Source organism: Lissotriton helveticus, chromosome 2_1, assembly GCF_964261635.1.
Source record: "Lissotriton helveticus chromosome 2_1, aLisHel1.1, whole genome shotgun sequence".
Classification (NCBI taxonomy): Eukaryota; Metazoa; Chordata; class Amphibia; order Caudata; family Salamandridae; genus Lissotriton; species Lissotriton helveticus.
In genome coordinates this window covers 2,074,717,301-2,074,734,452 of record NC_136059.1, presented here as the reverse complement: position 1 = coordinate 2,074,734,452, position 17,152 = coordinate 2,074,717,301, and the positions used below count along the sequence as shown (strand labels likewise).

The following is a 17,152-nucleotide window of genomic DNA, read 5'->3' as shown; positions in this document are numbered from 1 at the left end:
GTTTTGGGAGCTGAGCTTCAGTTATAGTGTGTTGGGACAGGACCCTGTCTACTCCTAGTTACCTGCTTTCGCAGTGCCACATTGCATGTGCAGAAAAGTATATGGGCAGTGGGCTCACGGCTCCTATTTAGGCGGGTCGAAGGGCAGCACTGCATTTACACAATAACACTGCGAGGGAAGAACTCATTTGATTATAGCTACATGTGCTGGGTAAGAACCTGGAATCCAGTCCACGAAGATTGACTCTGGATGAAGGCAGTACATGCCTGGAGGGTCATCTGAGATTCGCACCGGTCATCACCTAACACATTCCCAGATCTTAACAGCGGAGCAGCTCTGGTGCAAGAACATTTCCTGTGCTCAGCAGTGCAGCATTTTGCGACACCCCAATTCTGCAGTTGAGAGGCAGGATACATTTTTCTGGAGAGGCAATCTGAAACTTTTTTACTGGTGGTGCCATAGGCATTTTTCTAGTCTTACATTGGCCCCCAAAGCAAGAATATCATGGAACCAACCTTGAGATACCTGGTACGCCCAGACGTCCCCAGGTCATCTCCAGTGTGAGCGAGTCTCTTTTATTACGGATAAACTTTCAATCCACCTTCCCAATAGGGCACTCTGCCTTGAATTCAACATGCCGATCAAAGTTCCTACACATAAGCGCGCTCCATGTAGGGACTCGTTGCTTGTCCTTGAACCCTGGAGAGCACTCCCTCTTGCTCTTGATCAGATATTGAACTATCTCGGATTCAGGAAAGCAAATGAAACCCTTTGTGTGCCATTAATTGATTATATCTGTCTACAGTCCCCTCTTTCCCTCTTTCTTTGTCCTAGCACCATGAAGCTCTTGCGTTTACATGAGATGTACACATTCCAAATCAGATCACATCAAATACAGCACAAGATGGCTGGTATCAATACAAGGTGCCCCAGGCATACTCTAATTTGATCCAGATCAAGTCTTAATGAAACTGGATCTTGGCTGTCTAACAGATGGAGCCACATTGGCTCTCTGATTGTTTTCTTAAATGCAAATGTTTTTACTATACAACAGTATGCCATTTTCCTGCCTTCGTTTGATCACGTGCAACAATGGATGACATAAATGGACAGCCCTGTACCGAAATCTGATTTCAATAAGTACCATTTCTGAACTTTTTTTCCAGCTCAGCCCACAATATTTCAGTCCCTCGCACACACTGTGTCCCAGGTGCCCTATTCACTGTTCTTGCAGGACCGAGCCTCTGGTTTGGATCTTTCCATGGAAATATGTATTAGAAGGCATATTTTGTCTCTCAAGTGTCTGGAAGCCACAGCGCGTGCTAATGAAACCCTACTCGCATCTTATCTAGTGTGATATCCCTCGAATTCAATCGCATGAAGAGCGGAGCGGCCAACATCTGTTCAGCATCAATAAGCAGCCATGGGGTCCTCAAGCTGAAATATTAAAACCGAGAGCAGAGGCTTATTATATGGTTTCAAATATTTATTAGCATCAGCATTGTTCTGGAAATGTTTCATGCCCCAGTGGGGATCCAGCAAGGGTGCAGTGGATGCTAGAAGGTCTCATTCCAGATTGCCTGGTCATCCTAGGACCTCTTCCACATATCTGCTCTTAGCCGGTCGCGGCAGGGTTTGAGGTTCAGATGATGGGGGTTTTCTTTAGCCTACATTTGAGATTGAGAGAAATCCAACTTCAAAATATAAACAGGCAAACAACTACTCCAGCTGTTTATGCAAACGTTGTAATGTAATTAGGCTCTATATTTTACGCTTCAGCTCTTTTCGTACCTGAGGGTTTGCACTTCACCGTAGTGCAGGCGTGGAGCACGCAGGAGTAAATGCTGTACTGCTACCATGTGCTTCTACATACACCAGAAGGTTGCAGCGCTATATATACAGCTGGGACAAGTGGTGCATTGAGTGATTCGTGCCCACATCTATCTCTACATCAATGTTTAATTTGTTAAAAAATATTTGCTTTCTCTGGTACCTGGCCGACCATTATTATTCTTTTTCTCAGGGTGGGTGGTGTTACCAGCCACAGCGATGCAACCGGATGGCAGGGCAGGTAGGCCGCGCCAGACTGCCCTAACTCGCAAATGTTAGGACACTGGTCTTGGGCTAGCTGGTCATCACCAGCCAGACTCTAAATAAAAGGTCCTGCCCAGACTCCTCTGGGACTTGAGTGGAATCTAGACTCTACCTGTCTCTTCATACCTGTGTCTGCTGAAAGTGCCACTTTTAGCCCCGCAGCATGACTGTGTTACAAACCGAAGAGGAGGAGTGCTAAAGTGGGCGGGTGGGTGACACTTGTCACTCCAATGATGATGAAGTGGCATCACCAGGTGTCACCTGCTCAAAGAAATGCCTGGTCCTGGGCAGAACGCGGGCCTGTTAGGCCAGGTAGATGGACAGGTGGCTGCCTGCCCAAGACTTTTTTCACTAGGCTGCTTAGCATATCTGCTGGACTGCTACCCTTGGAAGGGGCAGAACGGTCCCAGTGCCCAAAAAAGGGTGCAGGTGGTGCCATCAGCACAAATTTCCTCCCGCTCTCATGCATGCACAAAAACCCTGCTATGTTGGGTCACTTATGAACTGACCTTCTGTGTGTGTAGTTTCTCTGTGCTCCACCTGATCAATCATAGCACACAGAGGACCAAACAGAACAGGCTGCAATGGCAGGCCTGAGACATGTTTAAAGGGCTACTTAGGTGAGAGACATAAGTGCTGCAGGCCCACTCGTAGCATTACATTTACAGGCCCTGGGTACATGTAGTAGCACTTTACTAGGTACTTCTAAGTACATTTTATACTCCAACTGGGGACAACTCAATGTTACCAGGTTTTAAGGAGTGAGAACACGCACTTTCGTACTGGTTGTTAGTGGTAAAGTGCACAGAATCCAAAGGCCAACAAAAGCAAGACAACAAAAATATGGAGGAGTAAGGCATATAGTTTGGGGGAAGACCACCCTAAGCCTGAGAGGTCTAACAATGGGTGAACTCAGTACAGTGAATAAGAGGGCTGATCAGGTGCAGCTGCCAAAAAATCCCTGATGTCTTCCAGGAGCCTCCCTCGGGAGAACCCAGTAATTGTTTAAAAATGTGTTAAACATGTTATCATGTCATAATTTCAACAATGATAGTTTTGATAATCTAGTTATTATATGAATCATAAGAACCTTATTCAGACTTTGGGGACAGCACATTAGCGAACAACAGAGCGGTTGGTTGAAACAGCTTCTCTGTCTCGCACTGTGCACTTCAAAGGGAGTACAAAGGATGCCCCAGCAGAAAGGTGCAGTGAGTGACTACTCCTGTCCACAGGAGCTTGGGGGATCCATGGGACACACATTACACCCTTCAGAGGGCTGCGCTCAGGTGGTGCACGGATTGTGAGCCACCTTTTTGTGACATACATTTGATGCGCCTCCTCATGGCCTCTTTGCCTCTGAGTCTGCATCCATAATATGCTTTGCACGCTTCACCACTATAATCTTTCAATACCCTCCCAAATTAAACCTGTTGTAAGGTACTTCTTTCGAAACTCTGCATTCTGAGACACATTCTTACAGGTTTACAGGCATAAAGTTGTGGAAGAAGCGCTGATCCTATCAAGTTGGACCTCTGTGCTGGAATGTACTTGGGTCGTCGCGAGTTCTTACTGGGCAGCTTTCAATACCTACTGAACATGGAAAGCCATTTACCAACCAAGAACCACAATGGGGTCCGTATATCTGCAGTCCTGGTAAAACACCATAGGCTGCTGGTGCATTGCACATCATATTTAAGGCTGTATGCATAGTGCGTAAAGCATGCAAAGGGCCAGACATTTACAAGAGAGAGGTTGTGTAACTGTGTGCAGAGATGAATCTAGGGTCAACCTACAGCGACTTATTTCAATCTGACGCTTTCTACGAAATCCATACAGGAGGAAGACCCACTGGAGGTCAGACAGCCACAGCTGAGGAAAACGATTCCAGTGGATCTATAAGCACAGGATAATGATCTTAAAATTGCTGAAGCCTCCTTTTGCCACATTAGTGGAAATATCTCCTTGCACACCAGGCCATTGTTCTGCAGGGACCATGTTCACACACCTTTAACATATATGAGTACCATGAAGCCCTTTTGTAGGAATTCCCTTTAGAATACATAAATGGTTTGGAATCTCTTTGGATACATTTGAGCTATAAGCCAACTATTGATAGGAAGACGCTTTGATTGATTCTACAAGCTGAAGGTTGGCTTTGTATGGCAGGTGAATGCTCAGTATTCTGAATCACTGAATGAGTATTTTCATTGTTCTAATATGAAATCTATTGGGTTTCCCAAGGGTGTTGATGCAGACTGTGCCATTGCTAAAAGTAGGTTAAGAAATCATCTGAGATGGAACTTCGTTTGAGCATTATATGTGCGAAAAACAAACAGATAAAGCTTCAGTAAAAATAGCAATAGGGTATGTTTGCAAAAATATATGCACTGTTGGCTGCCTGTGGTCCACAAAGGGGACCATCTTAGAGGGCGGCCGCCTTAGTGCAACATGAGGGCACACAAGCCAGTCTAGTCGTGGGGGACCCCTGGAGTCCATGCTGCTTCATTTCTGGGTAGGGGTGGGCGGGGGATGCAGTATATGTGCCCCTCCCCGCCCACGTGGCGGCCTCTTTGTGGCTGCCCTTGACGCAGTTTCCCTGTCTACTGCTTACCCGGTGTACATGCAGGGTTTGGGGTGGGAGTTGTGTTCTAAAGTGTTATTTTGTGTTGCAGGCGGAGTTACAGGGTGATCCAGAGGCGGAAAGTTACTACGGGGTACCCTCTTCATGAGCACAAAGGGTGCAAATGCCAAATATCCCCAAGGAGGTCCGCGGTTGGACCCTGGAGGAGCGCGGCGCCCTGCTAGTCCTACGGTCGGGTGTAAGCCTGACTGACCGGGGGTTGCCTAGAATGCTCTACCCCCTTGGGGTGTGAGTAAGGGTGTGGACTGGCGGTCCACCGGTTGGAGGGGTTATCCCCTCCCCCAAAAATGGCAAGCCCCAATTGGCTATGGCCACGGTGTAATTTGGCTAATCAGGCGGGCAGGCGGCAGAGGGGCTGCCTGCCCTTGGATCACCCGTAAGGTAACCCACCATGTTTGGCATATTTGTTATGCATACAAACCTTCAGCAATTTTCTCCACAAACAAGGTGTTGTGTGGTTTATTTCCTAATGGTATTGCTGTATGTGGGATGGGGAGTGTTGCTGATATTGGCACTATGTTATATTGCACTTCCACAATAGGATAAGCTTGTAAAAATAAATGCATTGCATTATTGGAATAGAATAAGGGAGGAAGGCCTGCAGGTTTTTGGAATTATGCTGCAGGGGAGAGAAAAATACAAGAACATTTGAACAGCTCAGGCCTCATTGTTAGTTTACTAGCGGTACTGGCTAAGCTTCCTGAAGACACCTAGACCCAGGCAGTGGCACATTAATCCCTAAGGTTTATGTGCGTATTAGGCTAAGGTGTGTGTGCTACCCAGCTTTATTTTTGTTTAGTTGCTAAATATTCTACTTAAATGAGGCTTTGAATGTTTCTTATCCCCATCCATTGCCTTTATTTAACAATCCCTGAAAGGCCATATGGTGGTATACAAATCATATGGCTGTTTTGTCTCTGGCTGTTAGGCGACTACATAGCATGACAAACAGCAAGGTTATCCATGAAAAGTTAAATGGTCTTATAAAAATATATCTAAAACTAAAATATTGATTTTTGGGAAATCCCCAAAAGGTCTGGAGTGATGTCTTGGAAAGTCACAATTACAAGTAATTATTCAGTTTAGATAGGTAGCTTGAATTACCAGACAGAAAGTCTAGGTGCTCACTTATTGGCACAGTGCAATGCAGTGTTGTTTCATGTCCTATAATAAAACTGAAAGGCCATCCTTCACAAAGCTTTGCAATCTGTGTTTACAGATAATGTGATTTCCATGGCACGTTAGGGTGCAGAAGCATAGAAAAATAACACACATAATTAAATGGCATCAGTTGAGGGTCGGTTCTGGAATAAAACTCTCAGCTAATCACCAGTCAGTTATTAGATCTGAGTTAAGCTTGCTAAGACAGCCATCAACAGTCCCACTGCTCGGGTGGGCGTGTTTGATAAGTGTCAAGAATCAGCGAGTTCTCAACGTCTTTGTGCAGATTTGATGGGGTTCTGGTGAATCACGGGGAGCCCCATCTCTTCTTTGATCTCTCTGTGTGGTTCATAATCCTGAGATTATAAGTAATGTAAACAATATTACATCATTTTAGAACTGTATGAAAACAGTTGTAAGGGAACATTGCCAAGCTAAAATGTGCTTCAGAGACCTACAACTGATTACATTACTTGTTATGTTATGTTAAAAATAATTTATAATGCGCACGTTCACCAGCTGGTTCTTGGCGCTATACTTAAAGTCCTAGGGGCAGATCTACAAGAAAGTGCCGCAGCGCGGCACCACAAGCCCTTTGGCTGCGCCATGCTGCGGCACTTTCAGAGCACAGGAATGCGACATATCTACAATGATATGTCGCATTCCTGTGCACTCCCTTGTGCTGGCGCAGAAACAGCTGCCATGCGCCGGCGCAGGCACCCTTGCACCATGGTGCAAGGATGCCTGCGCCATGTGGAGATTGCTTTTGTGAAGGAAGGGGCCCCTTCCTGCACAAAAGCAATCACTGCAGGCATTTTCCTCTTTCAATGTGTGCTGTAGAATGCACCAATTGAAAGAGGAAATAATTAGGAGAAATGAAAACACTTCTCCTCGTTTCTCTTGGCTACGCCACCCCTATGGGCGCAGCAAACTGACGCATCTCCAGGTTTACGATTTCCCCTAAATCTGGAAATGCATCAGTGGACATGGGTGTTGCGTGGGAACACCCACAGCAACACCCATGTGCCGCCCCTAACACACAAAGTGTTGCGTCAACAGGGGCGAAATTTACATGCACAGGTTAAGTCACGCAGGATGACTTTACCTGTGCTTGTAAATATCTCTTAACAGGCTGCGCCACCGGTGTGTCACGCAACGTGATGCACCGGCGACGCATGGGGCTTGTAAATCTGCCCCAGAGTGCATTACCTGTTCACAGTGGAGAGGATCCCTCCCATCAAATTGATTTTTAGGTGTCCTTGTGTAAGATGTGCATTTTGCATGTCTGGGGAGATTTTTTACTGGCCTCTTCCTGATTACCCTTTGTTTGGACAAATGTAAAGTGGACTTTGGCTCACGTATTGTTGCAATGTCAGTTGCACACTCCTGAGAGATATGTCATTTTGGCACTAGAGCTGACATTGCCTATCTTTTTAGGTCTGGCAGTAGCCAAGTCCTTTTGATTGTTCTAAATGTATGTGTATAATATACTTACTTATAGGGGTCATCATTCAGTCCTTTTTATCCATTGGTCTGTAACTGTGTCATTCACATTTTTCTCCCGGCCACTACCGCACACAACATGGGGAAGCAGGTCAGCCCACTTCAGAAATTGGCTAATTTCACCATGAGTGACAACATTCAGCCCTTTCACAAGGAGCACATCTACATACAAAGCAGGTCCTATAAGTGTCAAGGACTATTCTGGCAATGCGTGCTTTTTGAGACCCAAGAATATTTTTGCTTTTAGTTATTTTTTTTTTTTAGATGGATTAGAGCTTGCAGTTTCCCCAACAGTAAAGTTTTGCAAAAACCATGACAAAACAACACAAGAATTGACAAAGCCAATGGGCTGGTGGCCATATTGTCTTTACCAATTCATTTTCGCCTTTGGGGTCAATAGAGATTTTCACAATAGACGATGATGTACAACTGTATTTTGGGATTAAAAACATCTTTATGTGATTTTAAAAACAATGTTTACAGTATATCTAAAAAGACACATGCTATAAATTGTTATTTTATGTAAGTTAGTGAACAGTATTCTAGTGTTTACATTTTGTGATAGACTTCATGGGTCCTATTCACCAAAAAAGTAAAAGTATAGATGGGTATTTTGATTTCCACCATAACATACTATTCAGAAACATTCCCGGTAGTGTTCCTCTGAAAATGTGTCAGTCCCAGGTTTCCAGGCATACTACTGGAAATGTCATGCGACTGTTCCCAGGGGGTCCTATTCTCGCTATGCAAAGTTATAGGTAGCAAAAAAAATTGCATGGAGGAATGGAGCATCCTGTTTAGATGTATAATTTGTTTCCTGTTTATTCACTACTGGAAATACATTTTTCACCTTGGAGAAAGATTACCACTACTGCCCAAACAAATCTAGAGGTGATCCATTTCCCTTCCCATCCTGTGGCAACAGGGCTGGTCCTAGGACTTTTAGGGCCCTGGGCAGAAAAGGAATGTGTGAGCTCCCGCCCCTAATTTGCTAACAGAGTGAAATCTCAGAAAATGACATCATAAGGCGTGCCATCAATTGTCAATTGTGGAGCAACTTTGCAAAAAGCAACATTCTTGGTGCGGATATCAGTAAAACAAAAACATAAATATTAACACTAATAAAATTAGCACATCTGTATTGAATTTCAATTAACTGGAAATAGATTATATTAGTCACACTGGATGGAAAGGTTTGGCCTAGGTCTCTCTAAAACTTATACGTTCAATCAAATGTTATCAATTTGTTTCCAGATTAGTGCATTAGATATGTATATGTACATGTGGTATTTATATAGGCCAGGGAATGTCTACCTTGAGTCATGCAGCCCTTGAACATGTCTGTGAGGCCCATAGAAAGGACGACTTATCCCTGAGCCTTTCCCACCATGATCCAGCACAGCAAAGCACAGGGGACCTCCCCTGGACATTGCTGCATCTGCCCATGACTTGGCAAGCAAAAAAGTTAGACGTCTGACATCCTGCAACAGCTTTCAAGAGTGCAGTGTGCAAACATTTAAAAGGAAGAGCACAGCAATCCAGCACACTGCCTTCCTACTTTGGTGGGTCTCGCTAGACTGGACCATGGCTGTGATGTCCATGGGAGTGAAGGCCTCTCCTGACTCGCAGTGCTGGATCATGGCCATGAAGCCTAGGTGAGCTGGCTAGCGGTGAGGTAGTGGTGCCATGGGTCATGGGTAAGGCAAGGTAAATGGAGCTGCGGGGGCCAGGGGAGTGGGTAGGAGCTTTCTCCTGGTCCTCACATCTATGATCTAGTGTTGTGAGGCCGAAAAGGTGTGGTCCCACTCCGTTTTGTCCCCGGCCATGGTCTCGCACTGCTAGGTCCAGGTAAGGGAGGTCCCATCCCCTGGTCCTCACATCTGGCGGTGGGTGTAGCAAGGTCCATGAGCGGAGGCCCCACAGACGTGGGCCTCACATCCATGGTCTGGTGCTGCAAGGCTCAGAGGAGGAGTGTCTCCATTCTGGGCCATGCCGATATGACCCATTACTGTGAGTCCCAGGAGAGGGGTCCCCTGTCCCTTGGAGCTCACAGGCATGGTCTAGCACTGCAAGGCCATAGTAGGTTGGCCAATTTCCCATTTTAACTTCACAGGACACTTTGTGCCTTTGGAGACACATTAGGCCCTATTATGATGTCGGTTGTACATGCGTACAACCAACACCGTGGCAGGATGTAATCAACCTGTCTATTAGTCAGTGGTCCCACCCACAGTTTTAGGATGTGGCCACTCTTTTGGTAGTTGGAAACATCCAGTTGTCTATTGCAACTTGTGCAGAAGCCGGAAAAGGACTGCAGCACAAGCTGCAATAGAAAAATTTATATTTTCAAACATCCCTGCATCTTGTGGCAAGCACCTTGCGGAGCCTGCCACATGGTGCAGGGATGTTTAGGGGACAACACAGGTGCCCTCCAGGCCCCATAGCGGAGGGCCAGGAGGGAAGGGGGCCCTGTAAAGGAACCCCAAAGTCACTTTCTCCCTGCCTCTTCATGGCGGATTGACCGTCATGAAAAGGCAGGTGGAAAGCGACACAGTAATACCAACGGCAGAGCCAAGGCTGGCCCCACTGCTATTTTGGGATTATAATTCCGGAGCCCGTCGGAAGCAAAGCGGAATTCCCCCACAGGTTTCCCTCTGACTCCAGGACCATAATACAGCGGTCGGCAGAAAGCCTCCAAGCTGTTGGATGGCTTTCCGCCCGACATCATAAAGAGGGATAAAGTGCTTACAGAGACAGCAGAAGAAGTTTCTTGCGGAGCAGAGGAACTGCAAGTCAAATAGAAGATTTTTGGAACTTCAATTTAAATCTCTGCTTCTGACACCGCCCATCTTAAAATAATTCAGATGGAGATTGAGTTTATTGATTGTGATTGCTATCCATACAATATTTGATCTTGTTACCATGTTCTGGAGTAGGCCTTAACTACTCACAACTGCAAATTCTGAGCGACAAGTTTAGAAAATTAACTCTAGTATTCAAATGGAATGAAATACTTAAACTTTTAAACACCAGTAGTAAATATCAGTTTCTAGCAGGCATACTGTCCAGTAAGTAACCACTGCCACAGGACCTTGTCCAGTGGGTATGTTTTAGCCATTTAGCTAAGAAAGTTGACATCTAATCTCAGCCTTACCATTTCACCTAAATATTATGAAAATAAACACTACAACTAGAATGGCATTTCCCTGGGAAGGGCACCCCCTCAGCCTTGTCAGAGGAATCACTTACACTGAAGTTGTGGTCCAGTGAACTAACTGGAAATATGGAACAGGGAGCCAATTGTTTAAATCCCAACCTCCCACTTGGACAAATTGTGTGCTCTTGGGCAATCACTTTTATGAACGTATTGCTTTGCTCCCTTTTTTGGCAAGATTGGGAGTATTTTGATTCCATTTAAAAACTGCTAGAAAGCGTACGAATACAAAATGAACTAAATATTACCTATAAGAGGAGAAGTGCCCGGTCACATGGTATATTCACCTAAATGCAATACAGTGGTAAATGTATAGCCAGGGCCACTGAATTATGCAATTGTGTGGCCATGGTGATTTTTCCATAATTATGGATTTGCCTCTTAATCAATCATCTGCTACATAATCTACAGATTTGAATAAAAAAAATGTTTCTAGCTCAAACGGTGCAAAAGTTATTAAAAACGCAGCAACATGTGTTGTCTTGCAATGAAAGGCCCATTTCAAAGGTTGACTGGTCACCCATTAGTTGCTTATTACCATGTTTAGGTGTTAAACTGATACTAATGAGGAACAACATATGCACCAACAGTGTTAACATGTGTAAAATGAGAAAATAATGAAGTAATACTGCACTGCACAACATAATATGTTTTTACTGCATAAAATAGTTAACTCTGCCGCATATTATGGCCGTCCATTGCTACATAATTACAGTGGCCCTGTGTATTGCCTTTGCACCAAGTAGAAGTGTGTTACAGTCTTGGCTCTACTAATTTAATCAACCGTTGGTTCCTGGGCAAATAACAATCTACCTGATCCTCGTTCACTTGTTTAACATTGTGACTGCACTTTGAAATACCCTTCCAGGGCATACTCTCAGTGCAGGTCCTGAGTATAAGTTTCATCCACTCATTTAAGGCTGTTTGCATCTCAGTCGCTGAAGGCTCTACTGAAGCTGCTGTGTGCACGACCCCTTCTGTGCTGCAACGCCTCCCTGTCTGCTGCCCACAAGCATCTCTTTCACAGCTCATCAAGGGCTGAAGAAAAGTTGCTTGTCATTTGAAAGAGTTAAAAGTGCGGGACAGTGGGTATCCTGCAGTACCTATGTGTAGGCAGTGCAAGACTGGATCCCCAATTACGGCCTGTGATTCGCCAGGGAGAGACCCTTGTTCCCTAAGCATCACACTTATGGTGTAGAGCTGGGAGGCCCAGGGGGTGGGTTGTTCTTTCCCTGTACCTCACAGTCATGGCACAGAGCGGGGAGGACCAGGGAAGTGGGCCTCTTCACTTAATATCTCCAGAGCTACCTACATATGATTGTGAGGCCGTGGGCTCGCAGTGCTACATCACAGTTGTCAGGCCCAAGGCAGGGGGCCTTAGAGGTGCGGGCCTCATGTTTGCCAGCAGGGTGCGGGGCCCTGGGCAGCTGCCCATACCTAGCGCCAGTCATGAAGAGGAGTATTATACAAAGTGTCCCTGGGCGAGAGGGGCATTTGGCCCCACTTTGCGTGTCCCTGGAGCACTTTGGTATTACAGAAGATGCCACAGATGCTTATCCAGCTCCTTGTGTAATACAGATAGAGATGGTGCACATTTAGTGCCAGCACTACCATCAGAGGGCGTTCCCTCATATGCATGGAGGGTGTGGCCCGAAGCAAATGAGGGAATCTCTTTAACTTTGCACTCACTCCGTATTATAGACGTAAGCACAAAGGTAAAGAAGCTGTCAGGAGGTCCGTTGACAGTGCGGCACCTAAAAGTGGCCCACTATCAGTGCGCCCCCTGAGGGCAACCCTCTGGAGGGGGCAAAAGGGGTCCTATGGACACCGAGATATTCTCTTGCAAGCGGGTGCAGTTACCTGCAAGGGGATCTCTTACCCCTCTTAAAAGTGCTGGTGGGGTGCCGCTGTCACTGTGAAACACGAAGCAGAAGCCCAGGGGCAGCAAGAGTTCACATCTGCCCTCCAAGCAGCGTATTCATTGTTTGTAAACTGTTGGGGTGTTTAGCTGAGTGGGACCACAGAATATATGTACTGTGGGTTATCTGGGGGATGCGAGATATCATTTTAACCTACTGATGGGTTTAGAGTAAAATTGTATTTTCTGATTAGAGGATGTGTTGATTGTTATGGATGTTTCTTTAGGCAAGAGTTGCATCTAGTATGGTGTTTGGGCTTGGCGTAGTGTTGCACACTTTGATAAGGCAGGAGGGAATAATCTTAAGCTTCTGCACTGCTAGATGGTAGGAATTTAAGATTTGAAACTGTTGAAGTGTTTTGATGAGTTAGAAAAGGTTTATTAATGGGTATGGGTAACATGGAAACAGCCATATCTGGCTCCCCTTTGGATCCATGCCCGCCCAGAATTTCAGCATTACTTGCTAATCAGTTGACCCCTGCAATATGCTTATTGTTTAATTTATCAATAAAAACCGGGAGGATCCCATTGGTCTGGAAAGTGATGCAGGTCAGACCCATTAAAAAAAGGCCAATCTTGCACCCAAAAATCTTGCTAACTATTGCCCCATCTCTCTGCTTACACTACTGGGCAAATTGCTGGAAGGTCAAATTAACAAACTCTCTGTGTACCTGGAAGCTAATATGATCCTGTATCCATCACAATCAGGTTGCTGATCTTCACACAGCACAGAGACTGCCTTAGTAGCAGCCACCGATCACATACGCTTAGCCCTCGACGCTGACATACTATCTATTCTTGTGCTGCTGGATGTATCCACAGCATTTGACACTGTATCCCTCTCCAAGTTGCTCCAAAGACAGCACGAAACTGGCATCTGTGGGACAGTCCTATTATGGTTTTCCAACTTTCTAAAAAATTAAAACCAAAACCATCTCTCCGGGCTCTTTCAAATCCAGAACTATGTCAGTTGACAAGGGCGTGCCTCAGGGCTCTTGTTTCAGCCCCAGGCTCTTCAACATCTATGTTGCCCCTTTGTCAAAACTGTCAAACCTTTTGGCTTTGAAATTCTGTCCTATGCGGATGTTACCCAATTGGCCATCACATTTGACAAAGTTCTAGACAACGTTTTGCGACAGGCATGAAAGCAATTGCAGCCTGGATGTCTACCAACTGCCTTCAGTTAAATACTGATAAAACTGAGTTCATGCTGTTTGGCAAAGCCCAGCGGCTCTGGTCGGCAGACTAGTGGCCTACAGAACTTGGCACTGCACCCATTTCCAAAGTGATAGTTAAGAACCTCGGTGTCTGTCTAGACCATACTCTAACTATGAAAGAACTGGCTCTGCCCACTGCAGGTACATGTTTCCATATGATGCATCTGCTGAGGAAGGCGCTTCCTTTTCTTCCTCCTTCGGTCACGAAAACACTGATACAAGCGTTCATTGTAAGAAGATTAGACACAGCCACGCCCTGCTGGCTTATACTAACGAGACTCTACTGTCGACGCTTCAAGTTGTACAAAACAGCAGTCCAGAGATACCCCTCCTGGGCTGGTTCATGAGCGATAACAAATTACCATAACATAGCATAACACAACATAACATAACGTATGAGGTATGTAGGCCGCATCGACTGCTGCTGCATTTTGAATCGGTGGTGGTTGTAGGATTTGTAAATAACTGGAGGAAGTGAATTAGCAGTTGAAAATAATTGCACTGCCTGCTGTAAGGAGGGTGGATTACGTAGTTTATAGACATCTCAGCTTCAAAATGGATCTAAGATTGCTACCCAGGTCAAAACAGGGGTGGGCATATTTTTTATTTTGTTGTTCAGTCTTGTTGATAAATACCTTTCCTGTTGGCTTCTACATTTGCACTTCCCCCAGTTTTCTATTATGTACTACTTATGTCAATGAGCAGGTTACATAGGTGGTAATGTGTTAGTGTGAGGTGGTCCTTATGATTTACATCTCTCATGGCGATGTCTTCAGGACACGCTCATCAGCTATTTATCAGGGTTTCAAGTTGTGTTGGTTACAGGTTGATTGGCATATGATCACGTTGCTCTTCCAAAAGCCCAACATATAGATAGTGACGAATTCCACATGCCAAGCTGGCCTTTCATACAATCATGGTGTTCTACCACTGGGTCATACCAGAACAAAGCAGACATGCGAGATATCACTTTAATATTCAAATTGATTTTGTACCCATTTTTTCACGAATTTCATGTTGACGCTCGCTTGGTTTTAGAACTCAATTTTGCCACCAACTACAATTTCCTGGTAGAGCAGTGTGTCAAAAGCTTAAATGAGCTAATAATGAGCGTAAACTAGATGTGAAAGCATATGTCCATATTCTGTCTTTTCTATTGCACAGATGGCAACATTTGGAGCAGAAGCTCTGCAGGAACCAGCAATCATGTTTTTGCACCCTGTTTCAGTGCTGAGGTTTAGATGCGCTCCAAGTAGGCACTAAAGTCTATAAAACTGATGCCATGTGATATCCAAATGCCTTGGTGTAGCTACAAGCCCAAATCTTAGTGCCATACAAACCATAGTGAAAAAGATATAACCCTATGACCTTCTGATGGCACATTTCATACTGCTTCTTAATCCAGGTATACATTTTCTGCATACTATATGTACAAAACTTACTTTGGAAAGGCCCCTTTCATGTTATGTTATGTTATGTTATGTTAATATGTATTTCTTAAGCGCTCGTACGCCCGTGGGCTTCATGGCGCTATCGGGATGGGAAACACAACACAATTCTCTATGGGTAAGCCTGTTTGAATAGCCACGTCTTGAGGAAATGTCTAAAGGTAAGAAGGTCTTCACACTGTCTTAAAGACAGTGGTAGAGAGTTCCAGAGGGTAGCTGCTAGCAGATGGAAACAACTACCGCCTTGGCGTTTCTTCTTGAACAGGGGGACAACCAGCAGATCTTTGTGAGCAGAACGGGGGTTGCGTGAGGGGGCATACTTAAGTACCATTTTCCTGATGAATTTGGGGCCTTTGCTCTGCAAGGCTTTGAAGGTAATGCATCCAGCCTTAAATGCAACCCTTTGGGAGCTCTGCATCAAATGATAGTGACAAGGACATAAGTCCCTATTTTGGGAACTTGATACTAGGGTTCTTTATTTTACAGATTGTTGTGACCCTAGGTGAGGTTCTGGTACTTCTGCAATACTTGGACCTGTTTGTGCTCAGAATTGAGCTGCCTGGGTGGAAAGAGTAGTCCTTGCATCATACACAGGTTATAGAAGGGCCACCTCTGTCCCTTTATGCGGTCTGGATCTTATTGGTCTCTTGTCACCATTTTTGAAAGACTTAGGGCCAGATTTACCAGTATCTCATGCAGCTCAGTGCAGCAGCCGCAAATGCTGTGCTGTGCGAGGAGATTACCATATTTACTGAAATATGGCACTCTTCTCACGTTTACCTAGCTCCGGGGGCGCTGCAATCAGCTGCTGTGCACCACGGTGACACCTTTGGGCCATAGTGCAAGGGTGTCTCTGTGAGTCAGGCATAGGTTTCGTATTAGAAGGGTACCCTTCCAGTACAAAATACTATGCTTAGACTATTTTTAAAAAATCCCACTTCGTATGTGTGCTGTATGTACAGTGCATCGAAAGCATTTCTCCTTCATAGCGCCTGGTTCAAGTGTGCACTATTTTCTGATGCTAAAACCTGTCTACTTTTTTCCAATTAAATTAGATTTAGCATCAGAAAGCTTAGGTGGTTACATGGGAGCGCCATGCACCCCCCATGGTATGCCCCTTTGGCGCTAAATATTGTAAAGCAGCGCATACCAACGCTTTGCATTACTTTCATGTTATTTCCAGCTCTAAACAACTTTGCGCTGGAAAGTAAATCAGGAAAGAAGATTTTGCACCGTTTTGCATCACTTTTGTGATGTAAACACAGCGTAAAATCTTAGCAACTCTGCCCTTAATGTTACAGCCCAGATGTTTAATCACGCCCAGCCCCCACCATTACTTAAGGTCACATAGTGTAATTATGCGTTTCATGTGGAGGGGTATTAGGTGGGAGCTGGAAGTGCAACTCAACTATAAATAATGAAGTATGTCTGTTTACTGTGCACAAGTATTTGTATTTGGTTGAGGTATGTACGTGGTCCCAAACCACTGAAGTCATTAATTCTATGGACAGGCCAGCCATCTGTGGGGCAAAGCGAATAATATTGTGTGCACGTGCATGCGTGTGCGGTATATGCAAGTTATGAGACAGGGCTCATGAGATTTTGTACTTCTTTGGGATAATCAATTATCATTCTGAATTCACAATGTAGTACTTTGATACTTTTGTAAACCTACTTTCACACTGTAAAAAGTAAGCGTAAATAGCAGAAAGATGTCCTAAATGCAGCTGCGAAGAGCTCTTGGGAACATGAGCAAAACGAGCCAAACCAAACCTCGCTGTCCTGTAGATCAACGAGAATAGCACAAATAGAGACACCACAGAAAACAACCAAGAAGAACCAGTTATTTAACATTACGTTCTTGTAGGAAATGTTTTGTTGGCTTTATGTTACTCATGTGCTATATTTAGAAGACGAGAATAGGCACTGAAGAAGGAGACATAAAGACAAATA

At 44.9% G+C, this 17,152-nt stretch overlaps 1 protein-coding gene across 2 annotated transcripts in view; it reads right to left on the bottom strand.

Moving 5' to 3' along the window:
* The window catches only part of PALLD (palladin, cytoskeletal associated protein), a 1,062,357-nt gene that overhangs the window by 800,250 nt on the left and 244,955 nt on the right, over positions 1-17,152 (bottom strand). The window lies entirely within an intron of this gene.